This window comes from Sinocyclocheilus rhinocerous, unplaced genomic scaffold, assembly GCF_001515625.1.
Source record: "Sinocyclocheilus rhinocerous isolate Xijiao unplaced genomic scaffold, SAMN03320098_v1.1 scaffold115, whole genome shotgun sequence".
NCBI lineage: Eukaryota > Metazoa > Chordata > Actinopteri > Cypriniformes > Cyprinidae > Sinocyclocheilus > Sinocyclocheilus rhinocerous.
In genome coordinates this window covers 324,347-333,875 of record NW_015650001.1, presented here as the reverse complement: position 1 = coordinate 333,875, position 9,529 = coordinate 324,347, and the positions used below count along the sequence as shown (strand labels likewise).

Here is a 9,529-nt window from a genome sequence, read left to right as displayed (position 1 = left end):
TTCTTAAAATGCATTCAAAATTCTGAATAATTTGTAATATATAATTATTCACGGTATTCAGAAGTGCCCACGATAACAATATCGTGCATATTCCTTACCGTGATATATCGCATTACCGAATACCGGCACAAGTCTAATATATATATATATATATACACACCTTGCTACGTGTACTGCGTTAGGCTAACCGAGACTTGTCATTTGCACTTATATATTGTTGCTCTTTTGTTAGTTTTGACTGCTTTTATTGTCCTCATTTGTAAGTCGCTTTGGATAAAAGCATCTGCTAAATGACTAATTAAATACATAAATAAATATAGGCATAAATACGAATAAAGCATATACAAATAAAGCTCCATCTTTTATATTTATACTATTCGATATACTGTATGTTGGGAACAAGAAATAGCTTTTACTATTACTCCATATACATTATTTATGGAACAATGTCAGACCAAGATCAAGGATAAAATACATCAAGTTGACAGCAAGTATAAGGGACAAGGACCCAAAGAAATCACCCTGACAGACCAACAGTGGAACTATATTCCGCTAGGGGTGACAGACCAAAGATGCCAGTCTGATATGAAATGTGAAGGGTGCAAGCTAGTGTGAGTGACAGTGAAAGGTGTCTGCGTTCATTAATGTTAATTAGCTGGGATATATTCAAGAGCAAATTTGGAAGAATATGACAGATGGAGACACACAGAGTAAGAACGAGAAGGCAGAAAGAACAGGTGAATTAAATGGACAGTAACAAAATTTTTTCACTAATTTAAGCAGGAATCTCAGAAATGTGTGGTAAACAGAGAAAAGATGGGAAATGTGGCCCATTATTTTAAGTAAACAAAGCTGTTTGAAATGGTTCTTTTCCACCCAGGCTCATAGGGGAAAAAATTCCTCTACCTACACTTTAATAAAAGTGTGTCTATACATACAATTCACTGCAGTTTCCAGCTGAAATGAACACTAGTGTCAGTAAAACACCAACAACTTCTATTCCTTTTCATAAAAATTATGATTACAGGTGGAGATTATCAAATAATGAATACTCATTTTTGCGTGACTCCTTGCACAACACTGTGCTATCACATCACAACACTTTCAATATAGTGCATCATTTGCATGTTTGCCTCACATAACTACCTCCATATGTATATAGTAAACTTGCTCAGTAGCACAAGCACACTTTCACAAGTCCTGTGAAACACGATACAGAGCTCAAAGACTTGTAGAAGCAAGCTAAATTGTCATGTTGCTTCAACAAATGCATTTTTATCTAACGTTTGTTTTTAACAACACTATTGGTTAGGGTAGAGGGTAGAGTTTATTATAGGTGGTATGTTATTTTCAAACGCATTAACCTTTAGCACTCCTTTAAAATTGCAGTGAAATGTGCAAGAAGCGATGTAATATCATTTTGCAGAAATGTCACCATAGGCACATTTTACCAGTGAGCCTTGGTTGATTATTTTACATAATGATGCAATGGATATAGCTTCAACAAAGCTATAGACACAATACCAAGAATTTAGTATCTAAAAACTCCCTAAAAAGAACTACACCTAATGGGACTATAGCTTGACAAACACCCCTGCTCAGGCCCTGTCATTGCTCTCTATAGTGTCTGACAAGCAGAAGGAAACTGTGAAGTAATGCATTATTAACACAGATCAGCATTTTCACCGGTACATGCTCATGCTAGTGAAGTGAGCACTATTAAATAAATTACTCTGAGCTTAACACATATGGTTTCATTGGTTTTTTACACTTTGGTGCACACACAAAGCAGTGAGTAATGAATCATTTGTTTCACTGGAGCACAATGCTAAGGTGGCCAGATTTCTGAAATGCTGCAATAAAAACTAAAGGCATTTCAGGTTCAGAAATCATAATATCATTAAAATGAGCATTAGCATAAATGAGCATAAATGAGCATTACTTAGTAACGCGTTACTGTAATTTGATCACTTTTTTAGTAACTTAAGGCGTTATAATTTTCAAAATAGTAATTAGAGTATAGTTACAAGCCGAGGTCTCTATACGTTATTGCCGCGTTACATTGCTGACAGAATGCAGTGTTTTATAATCTAGAGATTGTAAAAAGGATGTAGCTCACGCACTGTCGAGTCAAGTGCCAGTGGATTAGAGACCTGCTCCCGCGAGACCCGACGCAACAGAGTGCGGTGCGGGACAAGACTTGACAGTTGTGTATGTGCGGGATGCGGGAGAATAAAATGATTCACGGGACTCCCGCAAAATAGAAATATCTAAACATAAAATATCTAAAACAAATAAATTGTTATTCATCTATTGCACAAAAGCAACATGAACTAATATAAAATATAAACGATTAACAGGTGCAAGCTATTTCTATTTAGGCTATAACACGTGTTAGACATTATGAAATATTCATTATGCATATATTTATTGTGTTATAACAGAGATTTGGGAGATTGCGATGAACTGAGATGTCTTTTAGAGATTATAATTGCAGCGCTCTTTGCTGGCATTCTGCCATGCCAAACCATGCACGCAGCAGCCGCTTGCTTTAGTTAAAAATAACAGTGTTCTGTGAATGTTGATGCTTTAATAACAAATATTTATCGGGAGCGTGTATGCTGGGATTTCATAAATTTCATGGAGAAAAAAGTAACGTAACTAGTAATGTAACTAATTACTTTTGAAATAAAGTAATCAGAACAGTAACTTGATTACTTTTAAAATGAGTAATCAGTAATCAGTCATTTGATGAAATTTTCAGAGTAACTTGCCCAACACTGGAGCTGATATAGGCGACTGGCTTGCTAATGTTATCACAAAATCATAAGAGAAGATACAAAGATAAAGATAAAAACAAAAGTAAACTGCTAATCAGGTGCAAAACATCATGTGGATCTCCACATGACAACTTACAGCACTTAACATGACAATGAGAATAATTAAAGGGTCTTGTTCCTCTAAATTGTCACCTTTTAAAACACCTTCACAGTCGGTGTGCAGTTCTATGGAACATTTAAATCTCTTAACATGAACCTATCAGAGGCCAGAAGTCATCTCCTCACATAAAGAGTGTGTTTTTGACCAGTAGATCAAGGTTCAGCCGTCAGCACGTAGACCACAGTTTAAGGTCAGCTCTTCCTGTTTGTTCACACAAAAATACACTGACATCAGGAGCCCACTCTGATGACGCAAGTCACCGTGATGTTTTTCAGCCTCTCGCAGAGTGCCACTCATGGAAGTCCAATTCAACTGAAATTGACAGAAACACTTCAGTCTGTGCAAGAGCTCCGGTGCATTGACAGGTTCTCACAATTGAATGCAGAAGTAATTAATTTGAGCCAAAGACTTGATGACTATTATCCATCAAACTGTTCGTGAATAATGGGTTCAATTATTCCATAAAAAAATAACAATGGCATACAATTTATCAAGTATTTCGGCATTTCGGAAAAGTGCCATTTTTTTTTAGTCTATCAGAGTACATGCACTCACTACAAGAGCTCGGCTCCAACATGTCCAATTCAATTGGATGAATGTTTTAAACATTTGAAATTTCAAAAAGAAATGAGATGGAGTCGTGCTTAATGTAATGTTTTACCCAAAATTAAATAAAAATTATTTTAATTATTCCAACGAAAAAAAGAAAAATCTGTCATCATTTACTCACCCTCATGTCATTCCAAACCTGTATGAGTTTCTTTCTTATGTGGAACAAAAACGAAGATATTTTACAAAAATGTTTTGTGTTGACAGTGTTGGGTCCATTTGACTTCCAGTGGGACCTGAAATGGTTTTTGTTACCAACATTCTTCAAAATATCTTCTATTTGTTTCTTCAAAAGAAATACAGTGTGACAATACAGAATGACAAGAAGGGAGTAATAATGACAGATTTTAAATCTCAGTCTATCATATGACTTGGGATGATTTTCTGAAGTCATATGGGTCATATGAAACTTTATGAAGCTGTCATGGTGATTTTTGTACTTCTTGTACTTGACAGCATGTGAACTGATGTTGAATGGAAAGTGCCACATGAAGGTTCCTTAAAAGATCTTGAGTTCCACCAAAAATAGATGCATTAGGGGTGTGCGATATATATCGTCTACGATGATATCGTAATTGTTGTTTTAACGATGTTTGATCTGACAGTATGGAGTATTTTGCAAAATCATTCAAAACACCCCTACAGAGTGCACCCTTACATTACGTGAAGTCTAGACTAGTGCGTGTTCTTTCATTGCATGATTCAGTCTATTAAAATACATTTAGAATGAGCACAAATTCAACATATGGGGACAGAAAATGTATATATTTATATAATTTCATATAGTTAATAACACGCAAAGAGTGCCGTTTTTTTCTCCAAAAATCACCATGATTACAAACGTATATTGATCTTTTTTTTTTACAACAGTTCAAAAAACAATAAGTTAATTAAGAGACTTACGTTTTATACACCACATTGTCTGTTTTTGCTCTATTTTGACAACAAAAATAATTCCAAACACAGTCACAACGCTGTTTTGTGTCTGAGCAACATGGCAGCGCTTCGTTCCTGATATATTACAGTACCACGGGAGCTATAGAGAACAGACTGCTCCGTACGCTTTTGAATCGCTCTCGCGGATGTCAAACACTGATCGATCTGCGCAGCGCCGCTTCTAGTCGAACACACCTAGTGCTGCAGGCTTATTGGCTCACTGACGCTTATGAGATTAACCCCTTAGGTATTGAAATTTGGTACCGAACGACAAGACGTTTTTCGATACTCGATTGTATCGAGGCAATTCCGATACTCGATTGTATCAAGGCAATTCGGTCGGTGCCTAAAAAGTATCGAACTCGATACCCAGCCCTAGTCAATTGTGCCTTATAGACGAGTTTTTACAGCTTTACGTGTTTTCACAGTTATACACTCGGGGCACTATTACGGATCTTCTGAACGAGTACAAAACCTCCCAAACAATGCATAAAAGGTAAAAATCAATTTAAACTTATTGGAAAAGATTCATTTCTATCAGTGTGAACTGACCACCACACAGAATATGCATAATATCAAAATCTTTAGGAGTCAGCTGTCCACGGCAGTCCTTAAGATACCAGCACAATAACACACTCAGCAAAATATCGCCTAATTATCGTTATCGATAAAATCCCAGAAAATATTGAGATATTATTTTTTGTCAATATCGCACATCCCTAAGATGCATACGTGTTTGGAAGCACTGAGTCTTACTCAGTCTATCTCAGACCAAATCATTATAGCTGCATTATACGGTTCAGTCGCTCCCTCAAGGCAAGATATGATCCTAATGAAACACTTGTTCTTTAACAGAGCCAAAGCTAGACTTTCCTACGCACAACACAGCCGAGGTGATTCTGATTAATAAGAAGTTCAGCTTCTCTAAATACACCTAACGCATCTAACGCACCTGTCTAAATTAAGTCTAAAATCATACAATTTAAAAATTATAATAATAATAAAAAAATACCACATGTACAATTATGTTTGCAAAGACACTACAATATACAATATTGACATGATATTGACAAATTTGACAGTATTTGAAACGTAAATAATTTACGAATGAACATCTTAACAGATGTGCAATAAAAAATGGTATAAAAGATTTGTAAACATTTACTGTAGCTGTAAATATACGTAATAGTGTTTAAATTCTGTAAATACTTCCATATTGTACGTTTCAGAATCTTTCCAAAAGTACAAAAAATATGTTTTTGTACTTGTAGATGTTACATTTGATTAGTTACATATAAACAGTGAGACCTGACTTTAATTTTTGTTATGAAAGTCTGCTTTTTTATTGCTATTTGAGGAGAACAAATAACATTTACAGCTCAGTTCATATCAGATTGTGTTGCTGATTTAACATACATTATATAAATGTGAATTTTGCAAGCTTTTGATATTTCATTATTTCCCCATTCAAACAGACAGGATTTGGTCTTGGATTCCTGAGCCTGCAAGCCATGGTGGGATTGTATCACTTGTGCATCCATTGGACATATATTTTAGTAAAAAATAAAAAAATAAAACAAATCCAAAAAGGCGTGTTTTGTGATATGTGTTAATAAAATATGTAAAATAGGATTATTATGTATAAAAGTAATATCACACTTGCAATGGTTATGTTGTGCTGGATACCAGCGAGATTACCTGTGGCCGAATCACAGTCATACTGATATTCAATACAAGACTGTGATATTGTGATAAAATATCAAAAACTCTGAAACTCTGATGCACGGTCAGGGTTTGTTTTGTAATAATGACTGGAAAGTTTCTCTCTATGATTATATAAGCAGCTCTCTTTGAATATAACGTGAGGCATTAATTTACTGATGCAACAACAAATGTGTTGGAAAATGTTGTGGTAATGATGACAGATCATATGTGTCCTGAGGACAGATGAGAGAGTAACATTCTCCAGCACACCAATTCTGTCCTCCCGTAGAGTCTACTAAATGTGATACTGTACGACTGTGCCATTCTCTCTTTGAGCTTTCTGTAAATGGAGAATATAAGCCATTATATCCAGAGAATTTGTCCCATCATGCCTATTGGTTTTAGCATGAAAAGGATGCTTAAACTGGTTTAGCTTTATAATAATCACAGTTAATGTTTCTCTCAGTGATTAAGCCAGAGGTATTAAAGGGGACCTATTATGCAAAATTCACTTTTGCATGGTGTTTGGACATAAATGTGTGTTGACAGTGTATGTACACAACCACCCTACAATGAGAAAAATCCACACACTCCTTTTTTTTTAATCCCCATAAATCATAAGCAGTGTCTCCCAACTACCTGTTTTCCGACTTGGTGCTAATGTGATGTCACATTAGCCACAAGCCCCGCCCACAAATGTTGAAAGACACTGCCGTTTTAACGTAGAACCGCCCTGAGCGAGTTCACAGCGAGTTGTACACAGTCCGCCATTGCTGCACTGACGAGAATGTCTCCCAAGCGTTTTAGGTGTTCTGTAGCTGGATGTATGAATCCACATAGCTCTCTCCTTACTCCCGAAATCTGAGCCGCTGAAGACAAGGTGGATTAATTTTGTTTTTGAAGAAAATGCTCCCTCAATTCTACCGAAATTCATTTATGTCTGCGCGAATCATTTTACACGACAATACGATCAGATGACTGACTTTTAAACCGAGTGCGTTTTCTGTAAAGATAACAGGCTTATAATAATAATAAAGTGTTTATTTGCAAAGACTAGCACCGGCATTGCCGGAGCTTGAGCTCTTGAAGCTCCGCCCTCTTCTCCGGGAGCACCAGCTCATTTGCATTTAAAGGGAAAGACGGAAACGGCGCGTTTTGGCTCATACCGTAAAAGTGGCAATTTTAAGCTATAAAAAATTATCTGTAAGGTATTTTGAGCTAAAACTTCACACACACACACTGGGGACATCAGAGACTTATTTTACATCTTGTAAAAAGGGGCATAATAGGTCACCTTTAACTTATATCAATATCAGTGTCAGTCATATTACATTTCACTAAAAGGAAAAGTGTTCTACAGTTTAGTGATTTTACTGCAATGTATTGCGAGCCGCCTGCCACTGATAACAGTAAATGACAACTGTGAATGATACATGTGATGTATTTTGGGAGCGGGCCTTTTTTAGCATTACTATGACACAGTTAACTTACCTTAAGGACTTAACGTGCAATTAATTTTCACAGAGATGAGAGGCTGCAGCATGAAAGAGAGCAGGATAATCTATTGAAATTGATGCAAATGATGATTAGCGATATTTGAGCGTGCATCTGGAGCTGTGCTGCCACCTAAGGCGACTGTCTATACTGCCAGTATCCACCAATGCTGTGTTTTCATGTTCACAACAGAGTGTTGTTAGCTTAGCAGCATTTTACCTATATAATTTTTTTTTAAATAAATTGTATTTATTTATTTATATTTATTATTATTATTAATTCATTTTAATTGATTTATTTACTTTATTTAATTAAAAAAAGGGCTTTTTAAATTTAATTTATAGGAAATAAGAGTGAATAAGAGAGAACATTTGAAGACAGTGATTTTGTTTCTTATATTTTTTTTCTAGATTTTTCCATACATGCATACATTTTTAATCTGCATGAGGTATAGAATATAAAACAACAAAGATATAGACAAGTGGAGAAGTATGCGTATATTATTATCATTGTTATTACTACATTTAAAATCCAGCTCCATATTACCGTATAACACTCTGTTTAGCTATGATTGTGTCATCGCACTGCATATTCACTTTCGGTTTGGACAGACGAATCACTTGTCGCTGGACACTTGTCACGTCACGCCTGGTTGAGACTGATTAAGCTACAGATGACAGAGGCAGATTGTGTTAACGTCATGAGTGTCTGTCTCTCCACAGAACAAATGACAGCGGTAATGTGATTTCACAGGGAGATAAAGAGCATGTGTGTTTGATTAAATGAGCCCTGACCAGCATCCAGCTTCATGTGCAGTGTTTCATGTACTTGGACAGATTAAATAAACTCGGAGCTGATCCGTTTAACACACCACGAGAAGGAAAGCGGGAATGATTGGCAATAAAATTTGAGCTGGTTAAAAACAGAGAAGTCAATGCTAATTCAGTAAGTGAAGGCTTATTGTTTCCTACAGCTCTCAGGCACTGTTTGTACTTGTTGAACACCTGTAAGTGCACATACAGCACACATGAACGCTGGGATACATGAGGCTCTAATTATCTCAGGGTATGTGTACCGCAGCACGTGTGATCACTCAATGTGTAATGAAACTCTCGGTGAACTCGTGGACCCCTGCGTAACCCCACGTCATAGACCCCATAGACAGCTGGTGCTAACAACCTCGCACAACGCCACATTACACCCAATTCAAGTGACTGAATAGGTCTAACAACAGTGAGGTCGACCCTGGCTAGTAACGCTGTCTCAAGTCCACAAACATACTGCAAGCAAAAATGGTAAGCTCTTTTTCGAAGTGGCAAGCTCTAATCTGATTGGCTGACTTTACGCAACCTCCGCGAGCCAGGTTACTGTAATGACCGCTTTCGAGCAAAAACTAATCAAGGAAATTTTCAAAGTTAATCAGAGTTTTCTTTGAGGCACTTGGTAGCAGGTTAACAAGATATGAACGAACAGATGTTTCTTTTGTGCTTTCTAAATTATGCTTGTGAAATCAACAGCACTGTATAAAGGTGCAAACAGAAGTTTAATCGCATTTCAGCTTTTTTGTGTTTTCTGCCTTTTTGTGTTCCGACACCGCTATTTTAATAATTTCTTAGTCAAATGTCAGTGAAATCTTCTCTTGATTAGATCTTGGCCAGAATAAGCTGCAATGAGGACTATAATCTGCTAAATGTAGGCACACAGGAAAAACATACCTCTACTAGGGCTGGGAGATATAGCTAAAAAAATGTATCAACGATATAATTTTTCATATCGTTCGGTATCGATAATTATTAAAAAATTTTATACCCTTTTTTAAAACAAAGAGCAATAGAATTTTTTTTTT

The 9,529-nt window shown here is 36.2% G+C and overlaps 1 long non-coding RNA gene across 1 annotated transcript in view; it reads right to left on the bottom strand.

The window, feature by feature from the left end:
* The window catches only part of LOC107711199 (uncharacterized), a 45,351-nt gene that overhangs the window by 28,296 nt on the left and 7,526 nt on the right, over positions 1–9,529 (bottom strand). The window lies entirely within an intron of this gene.